The 20110-nt window shown below is 39.9% G+C and overlaps 1 protein-coding gene across 3 annotated transcripts in view; it reads right to left on the bottom strand.

The window, feature by feature from the left end:
• The window catches only part of PLAGL1 (PLAG1 like zinc finger 1), a 64579-nt gene that overhangs the window by 24198 nt on the left and 20271 nt on the right, over positions 1 to 20110 (bottom strand). For all 3 annotated transcript variants that reach the window (XM_082634388.1, XM_082634387.1, XM_082634386.1), the window contains exons 4-5: positions 6696 to 6769; positions 2594 to 2625 (exon numbers count right to left, since the gene is read on the bottom strand). The gene's annotated coding sequence lies outside the window, so the exon portion shown is untranslated. The remainder of the gene's footprint in view (positions 1 to 2593; positions 2626 to 6695; positions 6770 to 20110) is intronic.

Genomic DNA, 20110 nt, shown 5'->3' with positions numbered 1-20110 from the left:
CCCCAGTTTAATGCTTAAATAGTTAACAATGCAACAGAGAACCTGAAAGCATGCGTGGCCCCAGGGGAAAAATCATGTGCAGTCTACAACAATTTAATAAAGCAGAGCAGAGGCAGTTAGGAAAAATAACACATCTACATTTGACAGGATGCTGCTTGCAGACTGTTGTTTTTCAGGTCAGAATTTGGATTTCAAAAATCACAGAAAAAAGGTTTTAATATGTCAATTCTATTATTTTTTTTTGTAAAGAATACGGTTTTTTAAAATGACCCAATACCGTTAAACACTTCTAGATATACTTGTTTCTGAGCTTCAGAGTAGCAAGAAAAATCACATTTTTCTAGGAACGAGGATTGGTGCACGGTAAACAGATCAGTTAGAGGGAATTGTCTTAAATAAAGGGGAGATATTTAGGGGGAAGTGATTTGTTTATTCAGTGATGACGAAAACTAAAGTTTCCTGAATCTAGAGCGTTACGATTTCTAGAATGCATTTCGGCTGTCACAATCTGTTTTTCTAAGCTTTAGCTTCTGAGAGCCGCTTTGAGAAACACGTCTTTTTCTCTGTTAATGAACTGGTTTAGCTGCCTGCTGAGCGTTCACTGAAACCCGAATTGAACAAAGGGATTTCCCTCCAGTTTCAGCTCATTCACTTGGAGCTACTCCTGATTTTGCTTAAGTAAATTCTTCAGACTGACTTTTTTATTTCAAATGATTTGAGTGGGAAAGAACTGGGCAAGCCTTGACGCCGGGAGGCCTGCCTCGGCTTCCAGCGAAAGACTCCTCTGGGTTGAGGATGTGCAGGGCCTGTTTTCGAAAAGCCTCCCAGATAAGTTTTTTATTTTCTAAGGACTGTAATTCCAGACGGAAAGGAGCCCACCCGATTTGGCAGATTACAGGCAACTAAGTCTTACTTTGGGGAGCTGGATCACCGCGACTGAGATTATACCTCTGAAGTGGAGACCGTAAACAGGACATTCCTATTCATTTCACAGCAATGGAGTCGTTTTGAAGACAACACGGAGGAGCGTGTTGTGAAAGGGTCACTCAGAGTTTGAACAGATCTGTGGGCCGGGCACCCAGCCCTCTACCTTCTCACACAATCCCCAGGGGACTTCAGTCACCACCCAGGGTTTCAACTACTCCTTGGGGTCACAGACCTCCCAAATCTCTATCTTCAATCCTGAACTCCTTTCAAATTTCAGGCGAATCCATCTACCTTCCTCCTGCACCTCTCAGCTTAGATATCATCAGTGCCCCTGAAGGTCACCTATACTAAAGCAGGGGCTCTGCACGGCTAACCCGCCAGGCTTGCTCCTCCAGAATCAGCGATTTTAGCCACTGGCACCACTAAGTGATAAGAGCTAACATTTACTGGATGCTCACCAGGTCACGGCCACTGTTTTAAGCACTTTACTTAATGCTCCAAACAACCAACCATACGCGGAGGAAGCATTAACCTCATCTTATTTATGGGGAAACTGAGGCTTAGGAGTGATGCCAATTTGCCCATGGTCACACAATCAGCAAGCAGCTGAGCCGGGCTTTGCATCCAGAGTGTGGGATTGGAAAGTCCGCATTATTAATAGTCTCTTCACTGTGTTGCTCCCCAGCTGCTCCAAAGTTAGAAACTCTGGAGGCAAACTAGATTTTACTCACTGACTAAGCTACACAGATTCTTCGAGCTTATTGTCTCTCAAATCTGTTTCCTTCTCTTCATTTCCATAGTTACCAGTGTTTGGGTGATGTTTTGCCTTCATTACAGCCTCCAAATCAGTGCAGCAGGACAACTCTGGAATTTTACTTCGTTTGTCCTCCCAACATCCTTTCTAGCTCATTTAAAACAGGTGCAGGCTTTGTAATTCCTTGTATTTTAGCCCAGATGACGGCAGAAGCAGTCTGTCTTTCTAAACATTTAAACCCAGTGAGGAGACTCTGCCCAACTTCAGGGTCGAGAGAAGCAGAGAGCTGTAAGAGGGAGAGAAAAAGGCACTGTCCCCTCCACCCCCAGCTCCTGGGGCTGGAAAGGAAAAGGGGCCCTGGCACAGCTCTGTCCCCAAGGCAGGGCAGAACCCTCTAGAGGACAGCTGCGGGTGTGCTCAGGGAGGCCAGGCCTGGGGCAAGAGTGGCAGGGCTTCAAGAGACCACTACCCCACTGTCATATACCAAAGACCAGCCCTCACCTACCAGGTGCCAGGGAAATCCCCAGATTCTAGGACACACTCCATGGGGGAAAGGGAGACACCTAAAAATGACTGCAATGAAATTTCTCTCTAGGTTGGAGGAATGGGGAATACAAAAGTGAGTACTTCCTGCATACTTGACACCGTGGAATGAGATTCAGACCTGTGAGGGGCGCCTGAGTGAGGTGCAAAGAATCACAGACTCATGTGCATCTGTGCTATAGACTAGCTTCAACTGCTACAATGGGAGCCAGATTATTTTTCAAAAAATGCTACCACCCCTCCTCTTGTAGAGAGGAGTGTGGACTCTGCAAAGGTGCTGGGGACCTGGCAGCTGTCCTGTGCTTTAGTCCCGGGGGCAGGTAGAGAAGGAAGGAAGGAAACAAGTGCTGATGTCAAGAGTTTACTCACAAGATTAACGCCTCTGATTCCTATGCAAATACCTAGAAAGGGAGAGACAGAGAAAGTTATCTTTAAGGCCTTTATCTTAAACTCTGAATTGCTTAAAAACCAAAGGAAAAAACCAGCAGTCTACTAGGAAGAGAAAAGAGAGGCCAGTGCTGCTAGAATCTTGGGGCCCAGGACACTGCCGCTTCTGAGCCTGGACGTGCCTCCCAGACCAGCTGCCTGGACGGAGTTTCCATCAGTTTGGAAACCAACTGTTTCCAACAGTTCTGGAAACTGTTGGTTTCCAGAAGATGGAAATGAGAGTGTGCTGGAAACTGGGGTGGTGTCAGGGAGGAGAAATGATATAAATGTGACAAATTTGTTGATTCAAAGATGTTGCAGTAATGGTAGGTCCTTGTGACACCAAATGTCTACAGGGATTTGGACTTTGAGGTCAGTCATGTCCTCAAAACAAATTCCATTTAAATTCTGTGGCTGAATATCTGAGACTTCGGATGAGGCTTATGAAGGCCCTGATGAAAACCAGAGAGGATTCTAGATAAGCCAGGATGTATCAGCCAGTATGCCGAGATTAGAACTTTTGGAACAGGGAGCTCTGGTTGGAAGAATTTCAGACATACAAGAATCAGCAAATAGGGGACCCCATTTTCCTGCTGCACAAGCACCCACTAAGTCTGCCCGGCATGTGGGGCGCGTCCAGAGGGAAGACGGACCCGGGAGAGGAGGAGCTATCTGGGGGGCAAGTGCCCCATCACAGAGGCAGGGCGCGCCAAGACAGTCCCCCCCCCCGCCCTGCTTCGGTTATTAGGAAAATGAGTATTTGGTATTAAGTGGTGCCCAAGAAAAAAACCCCAGACAGGGAACTTGGAAGTTAGGGTGCGTTGAGCAAGCAGATAGAGGTCCGGAAAACCAGAGCGCAGGGCCGCTCTCCTCTCCTAAGGTCTGGCCTCTGCTGACGCTCGCTTCCCTTCTCACACCAGATGGGGGAGCCCAGATGGAAAAGAGGAGGGGGCAGTCAATGAGCACTCACAGGGCTCAGCCCCAACCCTCACCATCCAACAGGGGCAACCATGTGCCGGAGGCTACCTTCCAACCTGTGTTGCCCCAAAACTTAGAGGCGGTGGAGGGTATGCTGGACAATGGGGACCGGCCCTCCCTACTGGCCAGAACTCAATTTCCATGTGGCTTCCTTCAAACTACTACTAGCCTGGCAAGTAAAGAGCTTATCAGTAAAGGGTCATTTCTACGTACTGGACACGGAGATCCCTACTGGTTCCTCAGTGTCTCTGTTCTCAGACTGGCTCCGCTTCATCCCTTCATTCTAATCACAATGCCGCTGTCAGAGTGATTCTTCTAACATGCAAATACACTCCCCTCACTTGGCTGTTTGGAATTCTTCAATGGTCCCATTAATTTCCATCAGTTGCAACCAACAGTCCTGACTGATCCACTGAAAGTTTTTAATCAGGAGAGTGATACGCTAAGGGCTCGCGTTATAGAAAGAGACCTCAGACAGCAGACAGACAGATTATGCTCCTGCATTTATCCATTCTATACATGAAAATCAGTAATTCCATAGGAAAAAACACAGAAAACAGTTTTTTAAAGCTGTGCACAAAAAAGACGAACAGCAATAACTGAACACTGAAGTTTCTCTGTAAAACTGAGTGTTGACAGGGAGCTCTAAAGCTCCCCTGAATCGGAACTAGCAAACGGGAACCATTTTAGGGAAACAACAAAAAATGATGATCACCCTAATGTGGTTCTAATTTGCACGTTGACTGTGTGTGTGCGCGTCTGTTTTATGAATCACTTTTAATTCCTGTGCTCAAACAAAAAGGGAAAAATTACCTTGGTAAATGCCACATAATGGATCAATTAAGTTATTCCCCAAATAAAGTACACTTTGTCATAGTATAAACACGCATAACTCCTAGCACTATTTTAAACACATTGATAGAGAGATGTGCTTTATTTATTAAACACCCTCCTATATTATGACCCCCCCAACGCCCTTCATCCCCAACGGCCTTCACTTTAACTTTTTGTTTGTTCAGGGAGTCAAGGAAGTAAAAAAAAAAAAAAAAAAAATTAATGGTATTTCTTGGATAGTAACTTTCCTTACCTAAAGGTGGTATGATAACGTGTTTTACTCTCCCTTATTCTTTTACCAGAAGCATACTCTACTTAATACTAGGTTGTGTTCCTACAGTTAGTTAAAAAACGTTAACCAAATGATACTCTTCTGCTGGATGCAGTCCAAGAAAGATGGGCTGGTGGAGTGCAAAGAGCACCGGCTTTGGAGTCACATGGCTCTAGGTCAGAACACTGGCTCTGCTACTTGCCAGGTATGTAACCTTAAGCAAGCTCCCTAACTTCTCTTCATGCTTACATCTCTCTACCTGGCAGAGCTGTTGTAAGATTATGCATTACATATGTCCACACGGAGGCACAGTGACTGGGGCAGAGTCTGAAGTTTATGTACAAAGTAGATGTGGCCTGTTAATAAGTATCAAGAATGATTTTATACACTGGGTAAGGTCACAATTAGGAAATATTAAGAACCTGTTTCAGAATACAATACATATAACAGAAAGTATGGATTATTGGTTCACTTCAATCATCCTTCTTTAATTTGGATCATGACACAATTCCATTTTCTAACACATACTTGTAAAAGAAATTTCTAATTATTTCCTGCCTGCTTCAAAACTTTGTATGTCATGTATTTGAAAGATTTTTAAATTCTTAAGCAGTATAATATTATTAGCTCTGCTTTTAATGGCAATGTCACATTTAACTAGAGGAAACAACTACAAATAGGCCTGGCATGAATTGGTCTTACAGGTATCATGAAGTCACCCAAATGATATACAGAAGTGATTCTGGCACATTTGGATTTTGCTAGAATCTTTCTTTTGAATGTATAAGTGGGGAAGTGGATTAATTTCAATTAGAACCATTTGGAGAACAGGAATTTAAACACACACATCTAATATTTCACTTTGGCCCTTCACCTGGAGCAGCTGTGGACAGCCTTTCTAGAAGTCAGTCCAAGAGCAAAATAAATTTGGAAGTGGTTCATCTAGTTTAGGAGGAAAAAAAACCCCAAAAAACTCAAGTGTAAGATGGGATATAAGAAAACTTACAGAGAAGACTGGAATAAAAAAATATGGCATATTACAGTCAAGGACATTTTGCAAAAAAATATGTGGAGAGAGGCCAAAAGTTATGGTTAAGCAACACAGCACTAAAGCTGCAAAACAGGGGGAGGGTTCCTTTGGGGTGAAGAAGGCAATGGGCTTAAAACAGAGAACTAATACATGTTACAGGAGAAAAACCACCAAAATGTTGGATATGAAATTTAATGACTAGGTGTCATTATTTTGAAATAGGTGCTTAAAACAAATCATCATCTCTATATGTATGATGGAGAAAAAGAAAAAATCAAAACTTCTGATAAATATTGGGGATCCTGTCGACCACAAGTTCCCTCAAATTTAGGGGCAAATTTAGGTTACCTCCACTGGATTTAGTGGCATACTTATTTCATAATTTTAGGAAATTTGGACAGAATATATGCAAATTGAGAATCACCTCCCATTATGACTTTAGGAGCATGATTTAGAGACTCTGAATTGTAATGTATGCAACATACTAAATATGATTCTAAATGGAGTCTAATACCCCCAAATTTCCCCTAGCATTAATTTGTTATTTGAAAACATCTTTTTAAGTGTCAGAGAGGGAGATCACAAGTTTCTAGTAAACAAGTCATGATAAATAAAAGGCATTTGTATAGTGCCCCTTATTTCTAAAGTTATATGAATATCAATGACAGTTCTTAGCATGTTCTCTTGATTTTTCTAAAGAGTGAAAAATAGGCTTTCATATTCCCCAACCGTAATTTTTCCCTCAAGGTCTGCAGTTCCTCAAATGAAAATTCTCGGAGAGCAAGTGTTTTCTGGAACATAACCCCCTCTACCGTGGAGAGCGGGAAGCTTTGGCGTGTGCTCTAACGTAAGAGAATGAGAACACAGACTCACAACGGGCCACAGAGAGCAGCCTGGGCAGAAGTCAGCGGGGGTAGCGGAGACACACTTACCTTTCTAAGTTTGAGGTACAGAGGAGTTTCAGATGTGACATGAAACAGAGGCCACATCAGATGTGAGAGCAATCCTAGAAGAGGAAAAAAATGTCAAAAGGTTAAAGAAAAAAAAAAGGTATTGAGAAAAACCACAGCGATACTGTGTTAGGAGACATTTATATACAGAGTGTGAGTTCAGGAACGCCGGGATCAAAAACTTCTTTCCGTCAGTATGCCACCGTGTTATATTCCAACCTTCCAGAGACACACCTCGAAGTTCTTACAGGATTTTTAGTTTGAGAGAGACAACGTGGTGACGTGGGGACGAGCTGGGGCCATGGTGCCAGAATGCCTACATTCAGATCCAGGTGTCACCCGGAGCCACTCAGAAACCTCACACCACTTGTTGAACAGCTCTCTGCCTCAGCTTCTCGCCTGTAAAATGGAGCCGATAACCATACCTATAGCCTAAAAGCCTGTTGAGGATTAAATGAGTTAATGTGAGCGAAGTGCTGGACACTGCACCTGGGAAGCAAGGTGGACTCCTGTATCTGCAATTCTTTTCCAGAGACCCCAATTCAAGTGAAAATTTCTCAGAGCCTCAGGAAGAAATCAGATGATAATCAGAACCTTTTGTAAAAGGGTCAACTAAGAACGTTATCCTTTAGGAAAAGGAAGAAAGTACCCAAGTAGGGCTGAGCGTGCACTGGGGAAGAGGGGAAGAAGATGACAAAGAGCAAGGAAAGACCATTAAAAGGCCAAAAACAAACAAACAGGCAAACAAAAACCAAACCAAAAAAAAAAAACCCAAAACCAAAGGAACCTTTGCTTAACTGCAATTTTTTTTTTTTCAAAGACAAGCTTACTACTCAGAGGAGAGGCCTGAAGGGCAGGACTTGTTGACAGTAAGCATACCCGTCTTTCTTGTAATTCAACCTAACCCGTAAGGAGGATGTTTCCCTTTCAGTGACTAGATCAGCCTGTATTAGGGCCGCTTTATTTGGATGGATGGGAAGGTGGCTAAGAGGGAAGTATCTTTCTGCTAGGAAGTTTGTCTGTGGAGATAAACACACACATAAATACAAAGATCTAATATATGTTGATCCCCAAACATATTTTGAGGGTCTGACTTAAATTATTTGAAATTCTTCTTGTATAGGACAACAGTCTTCAGGCCTGAGAAAAGGACTCTTTTATGGCGGATCATGTAGTTGACGTTATCTGGTTCTATAAACACAGCAAGAACACAACTTTTAACTACAGTCACTCCCTGGGGCCTGTCTGTAGTTCTATCAATGTAGACAAGATACGCCTCACCGCTTTTAAGCTGAAACATCAAACGGAAAAGTGTCGTTTGATTTCCTACTTCTCCTTCCATCCTCCACCCCTCCCGACTTTGGTATGATGTCACACGAAATTACTTCCAGAAACTGGGAGGATTGAGCAGCCGAGTTATAAAACCTAAGTCAGAGGCTTACAGCTTTCTTATCTACAAGTTAATACTTACGGGGGCGAGAGTCTATCAATGATCAAGGCCATGGTAATTTTCCTGTTTTGTAAGAAATCTAAAATCTCAGCAGAATCACAACCTGCTGAATCGACCACATTTGTATGACCCATACAAGCACCTGTCCCTCTACAAGACTGCTACCACGACTCATAAATTTGTAAACCTGTATTTTAAACTTCATCCCTACTTTTAATCCAGACAGAAAACCAAACAGATTGCTTTTAACGTAATCTTTGTGGTAAAAACAAAACAAAAATAACATGGAGAATAAAATATTAGCCAGTTCCTGTACTTGGGTGCTTACTTACCTCTCCCCTGCCCTCACCTTTTCTAAAGTTTTCCATTATGATTTTAAGATGTTATTTTTCTCAAAGAATCTTGACAACTATTTCCCACTTAAAGCTCTGGTTTAAAAAGAAATCGGGTTTAACTTGAGAATAACTCAGAAACTGGGCTTGTCCTAGGGTCCTGTGAAATCACAGTAGTCCTCTAGAATGAAAATTTCCCTTACACACTTTTCACTTAGAAGTAAAGGTGCTTGCTTCCTTTGACAAGAGGTTCATAACATAGAGTGGTGGTAAAGCTGGTTAAAGAAACTGTCAAAGGTTTTGTTTTGCATTATTTAACGTTACATCATAGAATGAAAACCTGAAAATGGAAGTCTATCCATCTCAATCACTAAATCTGGTCAGGTGAAAGTCTACAAAACTCTAAATTAAACGTTTTTTCATCTTCTTACTGAAAATACCTAAACACTGTGCTGAGACTTATTTTTTTTAAAGAATATTATAGAAGAGAGCTTGGATTTGAGAAGGGCAATGCCATACACTTTCTATGCCTCCTGCTCAGAGGCTGACGGACTGCCCAACAAACTTGCCACATTGAAAAACTGTTTAATAATTCTCCATAAAGGAAAGATTTTTAAAAGCTATGGCACCAATCAGGTAACAATAGATCAATCAGGTTTTCCTAAATGTAGTATTTGCAGTTGAAGCCTGGATAAGTAATTACATTCAAAGTAATGTACAGGGAGCTATCAATCCCCATTCATTCAGCACACATTCACTGAGCCAAGAGCTTTGCTGGGTTTGGAGATATAAAAATGAATACGACACAGCTGCTTTACTTCCAGCTAAAAGAATACACCTAAACAAAGAGCTACAGGGCAATGTGTTAAGTGTTATAATAGAGGTGTGCACAAAGGGCTGAGGGCCAAAGGAAAAAGCTATAAATTCTTCCTGGGAAATCAAGCAAGTGAGGGGAGAGATAAAAGAAGGTATGGTGATGTTTCCTTGTGATAAACTCGACTTTTTCTTTACTGTGTTGTCAAAAGTAAGGCAGTAGTTTTAGGATTTATGAACTGTTCTCATCGCAAGTGCTAAACTGGTCTACAAGCCAGTTTCATTTATGTTTGACGCAGACTTCCAGTTATAACATCCCAAGAATAAACATTTTAAAAATAAATGTGATTTGTAGTATTTCCACTCAACACACACAACCCAGAACAGCACAAACAGCTAAGTGAATGAAACTTAGACACAAAGTTCAAAGATGTTTTGAAACATAAATGAATGAAAGACACATTCTAGAGACTTAGTGATACCACATTAACCATGCCTAAAATAAGTATCCATTTTTTTCTCTTCTTCTTAAAGCAAAAATAAAAGAATCACCTGATTATATCATGGTTAATATTTGTCTTTCTCTACTTCTGTGTTTAAAAAACTAAGGAGGGTATTGAATCCACTTCTACTTAGCGTCATTTATTATGCACATCATATTCCTGCTTATAACACAGTTGTGACAGAACCTCCATTGTTCACTACACACTAGCCCCAAACTTGAGGAATTCTAATGTAAGCATGAGAAACCACGTCTCCTTTGGGGTGAATTTCCAAATTCCTCTGTGTTAAATTGAGGTCTAATTTTCCCTGTGCCTGGTTTTCACAAGAAGGTCCATTCCACCCCATGTGCTCCTTTTCAGCTGTCAATAAACAGAGGCAGTGAATTCCCCCACGGCTTCACAAAGCTAGTTAGGCAGAGCCATTCATTCCTTCAGGAAAACAGGGCATTGATTTCAGTGAGTTCCCAGGGAGCAGCTGCAACAAAGAGATCAAAGGCCCACCTCTCTTTCCCTCCACTGCTTTCATTAGGCCAGGCCCAGACAAACAGCGACAGGTTTCCTCGAGACAAGGAGAGGGCCGGCAGACCACCTCATGGTTCAATTCAAATTCATCCGTTTCCTACATTCCAGTGACAGTCCAGAATGCTAACCATGACAAACCAGCACAATCACCCGGCATAATATACTGCTCGCTAGTTCATCCAAGGTCAGAGGGAGAAAACAAGCGCTGAGGGAAGTCCTCCGCTTCTAGGGCCCGCTGAGCCACGATGGCCCCCCGACATTCCATAAATAAACTATGCTCGCTCACTCTCCCTTTCTTTCTCCACCCTGCAATCCCACAAGCGATGGTCTCACTGAATCTGCAGTTTCTTTCGTGTCACCATACCTAAACCACTGGGACACTCTATTCTCAACCTGATGGTTCTGCTGCTGATGGGAGGTCGGCTACCCGCACTGCCCTTCTTGGTTGACACCCAGTAAACTACTACCGTGGGGTGAACTGAGAGCTGTAACTCCTGGGGCTTCCCTCAGGCCTCATCTCCAGAGAAGGCCACGCGACCTAGAGACACTCCGTTTGCACAAATTCTGTTTGCAAAACACAAACACGAACAGAGATGGAACAGTTAGCTTTTTGATGTGAGCTAGGTAATCACCGAAACTGGTAATCCAAGCTCTTAAATGACAGTCTGTGGGTGAATGAGGTGTGTGTGTGTGTGTGTGTGTGTGTGTGTGTGTGTGTGTGCGCGCGCGCACGCGCATGTGAGTGAAGAGGGTTAGCGAGGGGGGAGGGGAGAGCCAGAGGGACTAGGAAAGAAAGTGGATTATCCTGATTGGTTACCTACACTGAACACACAGAATTAAAAGACTTCCAAAGTCTCCACTGAATTCCGAGCTGCTACTTTGACACCACGTTCACGACAGCCCGTAACAAAACGCGTTCATTTTATTGTGCTCCCCTCCATTTCTGCTGCTATTCCTGAGTCAACATGGGAATAGATGGGTTAAGTTTCAAAATTCCTAAACCAAAAAGAAAATAAACAATACTGGAATGAAAGGTATGGAGAACTCACTCCATGACACAGAACACAACCTTCCCACGTGCCCATCTTAGGAGCTTCGGGACTGACCTGGGGGGGTCCATTCATTGATTATTCATTTGACTGCCAAAGATGCCATTTTGTATAGGGTACTGAACAGTCCTCAAGGTAAAGACTTTCACTTTTCTCAAACTGGGACAGAAATAAACTTAGAAAATACAGAACTCCCAACTGCACAGGAAAGGTAGTGGAATTCTTGGTAGGCTCAGTGTGACAGTTATATTAGGAACCTCAAAGCTGACTCTGGCACTGATTCACTTTGGCCTCTGTGTCTCCCTACTCTTCCAAAATGGAGACAGAAACATCCGTGAAGAATTCCTTTACGAACTATTGTGAAATAATCGTTCCTCAAAAACGATGTACTTCATCGAAGAAAGCTGGTCTTATGAGTAGAACCTCCTTCTATAATAGATCACTCTAATTCAATAGAGCTGCTTTGGAAGCTCACTACGTTTCTGTAAATCAAATCATTTTTTAAAAGCACTCAGAAAATTTACTACTTGAAGAACGGCTATGGCAAATGACAACATATACTCATCAATTCACTTATATACTTTTCAAAAGCATTTACAAAGCACTTAGAAACATCAATTTGATCTTCACCATAACCATCTGAGATAGGTGGTTTTATGAATTTCTATTTTTGAATGAGGAAAAAAGCCTCAAGAGAGGTAATAAATTGATTTGCCAAAGTCACAGAACAAATAAGTATATGAGTCACAACTTTAAATACTGTTTCTAAATCCCATGCTGTTTCCTTTGCCCCTAGCTACCACCTCTGCATGTAATTATTCACTGACGTTCTCCGTAACTGTATTAAATAAGTAATCAGAATCTATTTCTAAGCCCAATGCATTGTACCGCTCATTCAAGGAGGCAGTGTTTAAGAGTATGGACTCTGGTGTCAGGTTCACATTCAAATTTTAGTGTCACCTTTTAGTAGTTTTTTAAATAAAGCAATTTAACAGTATTTCCAGAACCTCAGTTTCCTCATCTGTAAAAGAGGAATAATACCTTCTTTCACAGGGCTTGCAAAGGATAGAATTAGATAACCTGTGTAAAGCACCTGGAACAGTGTTAGCATATAAGAAATGCTCAATAATGGTAGCTATTATCATTGATGTTGAAAATCAAACCAATATAAAACTTGTTAAAAGGGGGGAAATGCTTCCTTTTCAATAAAAAGACACAAAATTTAACTTTTAGCCTCTAGATTACATGATTCCCTCTAGCACTAAAAATTTAGCACTCAAGTCTAGGATTTTATGGGGCCAAGTAATAAACCAAGATCAAACTGTCATAAAAGATAGCTACTACACAAAATAGAAACACTAACTGAACTGTCTTAAAAAAAAAAAAAAACTGAGGCAATTCCGTGGTTGCTATAAAGCAGCAATGTTGTTTTTGTGTACAATCAGTTTTACTTCTTGCCGTTTAACCATTTTAAGTAGAAATGTATTGGTGTTAGGCAGAAATTCACAGACTATTGCCACACGAAGAGAAAAATACCTAATAGGAATATTTGTTTTATGTAACTAGTGCATTAAAGTTTTCAAAGAACTAATACATGTCTTACTTCATTTGACCCTCATGCTACTCACTAGGAGAACACGGATTAACTTTCTAGCACAAGAAAAGACTGCCAGTGATAAAAGGCAAACCTTACTTTTTAACTCCTTGTCTCATTTTTCATGACCCCTTATTGATAGATGATGGTATGTAGATGCTACAGTGCAGACTGTACAAAATACTATGGGAAGACAGAGACAGGCCAGTAAGTCTTGGAGAGCCAGAAAAGGCTTTGGAAAGCAGATGGCATTTATCCAACTTCTACCTGGTACACAAGCACGTCTAGAATATTCTTGATTGTTCTTGAGCTTCATGGGATTTTCTCTGAATTCTGAATATGTCATTCAGTGATTTAGTTGTCCTTCACTGCTTTTGCTGATCTGCAAACTTCAATGGTTCCCCCTTTAAAAATGGTTTTTATCCAGCGCTTTGATATTTAAAAAGGCAGGGAATCGAGGCCACTGTTGTTTGACTCAACACCACTTAAGGCTCCTTCTAATTCTATAGTTCTGTGATTTTTAAAAATTACTGCTCATTCTTACATTGCATTACCTACTATATAACACATCAGTTTAAATGTGCTTGTTTATCTATAGCCTATTAACACTGAGAAATTTTTTTTTCCTTCACTACCATTTATCTCAGAAATTAATAGTTGGGAAGAACCCTTAAGAATGTCTAAGGAAGCATGTCTCACTAAAGAAACTCAGTCCATAGCTGTGGAACTTTGATCGTTATTTCTTTCTTATGAAGGGCTAAGAATTGCCTTTTTATAACCACTTCTAATTGTCTTCTCCAACAATATGAAACATATTTTTTAACAAAAGACATTCAGATATTTGAAGGCAATTTTAACAATCCCTTACCTTGAGCCATTAATTTGAGACTGTTCTTTCCTAATATAGATACCTAGTGCTATAAGTTTCCCTCTGAGCACTGCTATAGTTACATCCTAATTATTTGGAAATATGTTTCATTTCCATTCAGTTGAAAATATTTCCCAATTACCCTTTTCATTTATGTCACATGGGTGATTTGGTAAACTTCACCAGGGTGACCATTTGGGCCTGGGTGTTTTCTTTTTTGGAAGGTTTTTGGTGGTGGTGGTATTGTTTATTTGTTTTTAACATATACTATTAATTTGATGTCTTTAATAGATATAGAGCTGTTCAGGTAATCTGTTTCTCCCTGAGGGAGTTTTGGTAGTTTGTAATCTTTCTAGGATTTGGTCCATTTCAAATTTGTGGGCAGAGATTGTAGTATTCTCTCATTAGCCCTGTAAAATCCACGAGGTCAGTAGTCATGGCTCCTCTTTCCTTCCTGATACTGGTAATTTATGTCTTCTCTCTTTTTTCCTTGGTTAGCCTCGCTATATGTTTATCATTTTATTAATCTTGTTCAAAGAAACCAGCTTTCCATTTTGTTGATTTTTCTTTATCATTTTCCTATTTTCAATTTTGTTGACTTCTCTAATTTTTATTATTTACTTTCTTCTGCTTGCTTTAAGTTTAATTTGCTCTTCTCTAGTTTCATAAGTTGGAAACTTCAATTATTGATTTTAGGTTTTTTTCTAATATAAACATTTAATGCTATAAATTTCCTTCCAAGAACTATTTTAGCTGCATCCCACATTTTATAGACTATATTTCACTTTATTTTAAAGTATTTTTAAATATTTCGTGAGACTTCTTTGATGCAGCAGGCATTATTTAGAAGTGTGTTAATTTCCAAATATTTGAGAATTTTTACACTATCTTTTTGTTATTAATTTCCATTTTATTTCCACTGTTGTCTGAGAATGTATTTTGTATGACTGGCATTCTTTGAAATGTAACATGTTCTGTATGGCCTAGAATGTGCCCCTGGGTTATTTAGAAGTGTGTTGTTCAGTTATAAGATACTTTTCCAGATACCTTTCTGTTCTGATTTAACCTTTGTATGATTTAAACCCTTTTAAATTAATTGTCTTGTTTTTTTTACCCAGAATATGGTCTATCTTGATAAATCTGGGCATGCTTGAAAAGAATGTGTATTCTGCTTTTGTTGGGTAGAGTGTTCTATAACTGTCAATTAGGTCAAGGTGGTTGATAGTGGTGTTTTAGCCTTCTATATCTTTATTGGTTTGTTATCTACTTGATGTATCTGTTCAGAGACGGTACTGAAATCTGACTACATTTGTGGATGTGTCTATTTCTCCTTGTATATACTGAAACCCTGTTATTAGGTGCATAAACATTTAAGATGATGTTTTTTTGATGAATTTACTTTATCATTATGAAAGAATCCTCTTTCTCCCTGGCAATATTCTTTGCTCTAATTTCTACTTTGTCTGATATTAATATAGCCACTCCAGGCTTTTTTTTAAAAAAAAAACTTATTTATTTTCTTGTATTTTTTTTTGGCTGCATCGGGTCTTAGTTGCGGCACACGGGATCTTTGTTGAGGCATAAGGGATCTTTCACTGTGGCACGCGGGCTTCCAGGGCACATGGGCTCTGTAGTTGTGACACGTGGGGTCCACAGCACATGGGCTCTGTAGTTTGCAGCACATGGACTCTCTCATTAAGGCACACGAGCTCAGTAGTTGTGGTGCACGGGCTTAGTTGCCCCTGGCACGTGGGATCTTAGTTCCCCGACCAGGGATTGAACCCACATCCCCTGCATTACAAGGCAGGTTCTTTACCACTGGACCACCAAGGAAGTCCCCACTCCAGGCTTTTTTTTTTTTTTTTTTTTGGCTGTGTTGGGTCTTTGTTGCTGCGCCCGGGCTTTCTCTAGTTGCAGCGAGTGGGAGCTACTCTTCATTGCACTGCATGGGCTTCTCTTTGCAGTGGCTTTTCTTGTTGCGGAGCACGGGCTCTAGGCGTGCAGGCTTCAGTAGTTGCAGCACATGGGCTCTAGAGCTCAGGCTCAGTAGTAGTGGCACACGGGCTTAGTCGCTCCACAGCATGTGGGATTTTCCCAGACCAGGGATCGGACCTGTGTCCCCTGCATTGGCAGCTAGATTCTTAACCACTGAGTCACCGTGGAAGTCCACAGGCTTTTTAAAAAATTAGTGCTGAAGTGTATATTATTTTCCATCCTTTAGCTTGTAATCTATTTGTCTTTATATTTATGTTGTACACTATTTTTGCAGGCAGCATAGAGTTAATCCTTGTTTTTGGGGTTTTTTTTGAACCTAATCTGATATTCTTTGCCTTTTAATGAGAGTATTTAGACCATTTATACTTAATGTGATTATTGATATGGTTAGGTTGAAATGTAGCATCTTGCTTTTTTTGTATTTGTCCCATCTGTTCTCCATTCCCTTTTCCCTTTTTCCCTGCCTTCTTTTGAACTAATTATTTTTTTTCTGATTTATCTCCTTTGTCTTATGACTATTTTTTTATGCTTTAGTGTTGATTTAGGGTTTATGGCTATATCCTTAACTTATTACAATATCCCTTTAAGGGATATTGTACTTCTTCACATATAGTAAAAAAAACTTTAATATTATATTTCAATTTTTCCCCTCCTGACCTTTGTGCAATTATTGTCACACCTTTTATATGTTATAAACCCCAACTCCACTATTACTATTTTGTTTTAACGATTACCTTTTTAAAAAGATTTAAATTTAAAAAAGCAAAACTTTATACATTTACCCAGGTGTTTACCATTTCTGGTGCTCTTTATTTCCACTTGGTATTATTTTCTTTCTTCCTGAGGACTTTAACATTTCTTGTAGTGTGGGTCTAACAGTGATTAACTCTTTAAGCTTTTGAATGTCTTTATTTCACTATCTTTTTTGAAAAATATTTTCATTAGCTATAGATTTCTAGGTTAACAGTTTTTTCTTTCACTACTTTAAAGACATTGCTCCACTGTCTTCTGGCTTTTGCTTTGCTTTTGATGAAAAGTCTGCTGTCGTTCTTTTTTCCTCTAAATGTATAGTTTCTTCATTCTCTATTTTAAAATCTTTCTCGTTATTACTGGTTTTAAATTATCCGATTAATGTGGTGCCTTGGTGTAATTTTCTTCATTTTTTTCTTTCCTTTTTTTTTTTTTTTTGGTGATTGCTAGCTTTTCATTGAGCTTCTGAGATTTGTGGGCTTATGGTTTTCATTAAATCTAGCAAATTTTCAGCCATTATTTTAAAAAAATTTTTTCTGTTCCCTCCCTCCTTTGGAGACTCTAATTACACAATATTTTTTGGCTGTTTAAAGTTATCCCATAGCTCACTGATGGGCATTTTTCCCCAGGATTTGTGTGTGTGTGTTTTATTTTGTATAATTTCTATTGCTGTGTCTTCAAGTTCATGCAATCTTTCTGCAGTGTCTAGTCTGCTGTTAATCCTATCCAGTGTATTTTTCATCTCAGATGTTTATGTTGTCTCTAGAAGATCAATTTGGGTCATTTTATAGCTTTCATGTCTTTTCTTAACAAATGTATGCTTCCTCTATTATCTTGAACATACAAAACTTAGTTATACTAATGTTTTTAATATCTTCATTTAGTGAATATGTTATTTATTAAAATCTTATTAAATTACTTAAAATGTTTATTAAATTTGTTTATTAATATCTGTTTCATTTCTGAGTCTGTTTTTATTGATTGAAGTTTCTCTTACTACTGAATTTTCCTGTTTCTTTGCATATCTGGTAAATTTTGATTGAATGCTAGACATTGTGTACTTTACCTTGTTAGGTGCTGGATATTTTGTGTTTCTTTATATATTCTTGAGCTTTGTTCTGAGTTGGAGTTAAGCGACCAGAAACAATTCGACTCTTTTCTTTTTTATATTAATTTTTTGTCCGCGCCATGCGGCATGTGGGGTCTAACCCGTGCACCCTGCAATCGAAGCGTGGAGTCTTAACCACTGGACTGCCAAGGAAGTTCCACAGTTTGACCCTGTAAACCGGAAGTCTGCAAATTATGGTGCACAAGCCAAATTTGTCCCAGAGTCTATTTATGTAAATAAAGTTTTATTAGAATACAGCCACCCCGATTCATTTACATATTGTCTATGACTGCTTTAACATTACAATGGCAGAGCTAAGTAGTTGCAGCAGACGTCATATGGCCTGTAAAGCCTAAAGTATTTTCCATCTGGACCTTTACTAAAAAACTTTTATGATTCCTCTTTAATGGCTTACTTTTAAGATTTTGTTTTGTTTTGTTTTTTTGGCCACACAGTGCAGCTTGTGGGATCTCAGTTCCCCAGTCAGGGATCGAGCCCAGGTCCACGGCAATGAAAACCTGTGTCCTAGTCACTGGACCACAAGGGAATTCCCACTTTTAAGATTTTTTAGGTAGGATCAGGGCAGCCTTTAGTCTAGGGCTAATTTTGCCTCACCCTTCTGAGCACTCCATCTAATGCCACTTGTATTACAAAGTTTTTCTACTCTGAATGGTGGGGATGCACACATCCCAGCCCTACATGAGCTAACTTTCCCTTCCCAGTGGTTTTTCTCCAAGCCTTGGGTAGTTCTCTCATAAGCATGCACTAATCAGCACTCAGCTGAAGACTCCAAGGGAACCCTCCGAAGAGCTCCAGAGCTCTCTTCTCTCTGGTCCTCTGTCCTGCAAAGTCTAGCTGCTTCAACCTCCCTGAATTGCCAGCTTAATCACCTCAATTCAGGGTGACTACTGGGCTGTGTTTGGGTTCCCCTCTTACACTGTGGCCTTGGGCACATCATTTGTTTCCTTTATCTCAGGGTTAACTGTCTTATGCCACTTGTCACCCAATGTCTGAAAACCTTTGTTTCATACATTTTATGGGGTTTTGTTTGTTTGTTTGTTTGTTTTGCTAAGGTAGGATAATAAATCCAGTTCCTGTTACTACATCATGACTGGAAGTCATGGTAGAAGTCCCCTCAGTATGATATTCCAATTCCTTACATTTGCATTAATGTTTTATAGTTACAAATAAGTACTGACAAATCTACACTATCTCATTTCATCCTCTCTACATTGCTAAAGTGTAGAGATTACAAAATATGCAAAAAATTTTCTGGGGTCACATTACAGAGCAGCTCATGTCTCCTAGTCATTTTCTCTTCCATAAAATATACATAATTTTTTCAAAATTTACTATATGTCATGACATAAATTATAAAGGACTGTCTTCTCTACAAAGTACACTGTAAAATAATTTATTACTAGTATCGCAAGCTTATAAAACTGAGCAATATCAGATTAAAGGATTAATAGTTACTGAATGTTGCTAATGGCCAGTTCTATCACCTAAATTAATCCTCATAAGCCTCACAACTATTATTATTTCAATTTTATAAAAGACAAACTGTGGCTAAGAAAGCCTCATTAACTTGCTTATAGTGTACTCATTGGAATCACAGCCAGAATTCAAGCCAGGCTACACTTGATTCTAAAACTTGTGCTATCCACCATTCTGTCTGCTCTTAATTTATAGCTCTTAAAAAGCACACTTCTAGAACTAAATTCTGATAGAACACTCTAAATCTTCAGTAACAAAATGGTATTAGGAGTCATTTACTGAAAGTATCAATATCTACTCATTTTTACCAAAGAACTTCTGATCAAACAAGCACTGAAAAGAAAATGAAGTATATTCTTAGAAGAAATTTCAAACCTAGTTTTTCTCCCAGTAATCCTTAGAAATATACAGATGACTGAGATTTTAGTTGCTTCTTTCACTTACCTATCTCTGTGGTCACGAGGCAACAAGAGAAGGTTGTATTAGGCAAAGTCAGTAACCGCTATACAATCCATTTTCCCTATCCCACTTTCCCATCTTTGTAAACAAAACACACAAAAATTATTACTCTCGTAGAGTTCATCTTCAAGTGAAAGGGAGAAAGACAAGTAAAATATATAACAGAAGGTGGTTAAAAAAATAAAGTACTGGGATTTCCCTGGTGGTGCAGTGGTTAAGAATCCGCCTGCCAATGCAGGGGACATGCGTTCGAGCCCTGGTCCGGGAAGATCCCACATGCCGCGGAGCAACTAAGCCCAAGTGCCACAACTACTGACCCTGCGCTCTAGAGTCCACGAGCCACAACTACTGAGCCCACGTGCCACTACTGAAGCCTGCGTGCCTAGAGCCCGTGCTCTGCAACGAGAAGCCACTGCAAGGAGAAGCCCACGCACCACAACAAAGAGTAGCCCCTCTC

This window comes from Mesoplodon mirus (assembly GCF_964341445.2).
Source record: "Mesoplodon mirus genome assembly, chromosome: 10".
In the NCBI taxonomy this organism is placed as follows: Eukaryota; Metazoa; Chordata; class Mammalia; order Artiodactyla; family Ziphiidae; genus Mesoplodon; species Mesoplodon mirus.
Note: the sequence above shows the minus strand (reverse complement) of the source record. Positions and strands in the feature narration are given on the sequence as shown.